We start from the raw sequence: 1,785 nt of genomic DNA, 5'->3' as shown, positions 1-1,785 counted from the left end.
CGTCCGCCCGTGTGATCACTGCCCGAAAACACGTAATGAAGATTTAAGACCAACAACAGTTTTTTTTTTTTTTTTTTAATATTTTTCTAGCACTTGTCATGGTAAGAAAATATAAAGCTAATAGAGCTAATTACAAGCAAAGCAGACAAAAACAATTAGACAAACCCAACCATAATAATCAAATATATTAAGCTAAGCTTTGAAGAACTCGCATAGCATGTAATTATAAAAGGGACATTTACGTAGACACCACATAAGAAGGGACATTTACAAGAACTCGCATAATTCTTATGTATTTACATATCTAACACCTAAACATTCATATTTACATAACATCAAAAATTTAAATATGAATGTTTAGGTGTTAGATATGTAAATACATAAGAATTGTGTGGAATGGATGTAAAGATTCCTTAATTAAAAATGGTATCATCAGTAGATGTAATCTAAATTGTTTTAAACAATACTAATCAATAATTTGTAACGCCATCATCATAATTTTATTAAATCTGAAGTTGTTTTTCAACTAGCCGAATGCCTAATACCTACTACAATTACACTTATTTCGACATTTACTTTGTTATTTTAAATTTGATGATGTCTTTCAGCTGTATTGTCTGTCGCAAGATCTTTCTGATCCGGGTTTGATTCTTACGAACACTACTGTTTTATGCATATGCATGAGAAGGTGTTTCCGACTTTTTAAATGAAAAAAAAAATAATTATATTTTTTATGTGTTATTAAATAATTGAGTGTTATAAATATAAAAAATAAAATTTATTGCCCGTTTGGGGTAGCTTATTTGGTGCGGTGGAGTTTTAAAATCGTACATGACCTGTTTGGATAAACTACGTTTTGGCAGCCTACAAATAAAGTTTTCAAAAAGCTGAAAACAACGTTTTCACACCGCAGCTATCTAGCTATCTAGGTGCGGTGGCAGCTTTCTGGCTGTAGTCTGGCTTTTCCAAAAAAAATAAAAATTTGTAATAGTCACTGCACCTAACTTATCAGCATATTATTTTTAATCAGCTTATCAACATATTATTCAATAAGCTGTAGCTACCTCAAACAAACATTTAGATATTAGATTTGGCGGGATGTTGGTAAATGTCTCTTCATACTAAATATTTAACATTTATATCATGTAATATTAAAGATTTGAGTGGTTTGTAAATAAATATAAAAATGTAAGTATTAGATGTATAAATATACAGGATTTGTGTGGTATATGCATGAAAATGCTATTTTTTTTAATCTAATTATGAAACTATGACATATGTTCGCAATATATGAATCAACTATTCGAAAAAAAAAATATTTTGAAAATATGACATATATTAAAGAATTATGATTAATTAATTAATTAATTGATTAATAACAATGTTCTTGTCATAAATCATGGTTTAATTTACTAAGATAGTTCAGTAATTAATTTTATGTGCTCAGAGCATTAGTTAATGAGATATCTATGTAGATTTTAGGGGAAGAGTGACGATATATTTCAGATAATTTTATTAATAATAAGGTATCATAATAAATATTAGTTAGGATGATTTGCATACATACGACTCAATTTTTTTATATTTACATATCTAACACTTAAATTTTGATTTTTGAATAAATGTCATTTTATCTATATATGAGAATATTTAATTTGCTTTAAGAAAAAAATAAAATAGTTGAATTTCTTTTGTGATATATTAGATATGTAAATGTATGATAATTGGGTGGTATGCGGTCATATATGTAAATTGCCATATTAGTTATTGATTTAAATTATAAAT

The sequence above is a fragment of the Phalaenopsis equestris genome, unplaced genomic scaffold (assembly GCF_001263595.1).
Source record: "Phalaenopsis equestris unplaced genomic scaffold, ASM126359v1 Scaffold000134, whole genome shotgun sequence".
Classification (NCBI taxonomy): Eukaryota; Viridiplantae; Streptophyta; class Magnoliopsida; order Asparagales; family Orchidaceae; genus Phalaenopsis; species Phalaenopsis equestris.
This window is presented reverse-complemented; position numbering follows the sequence as displayed.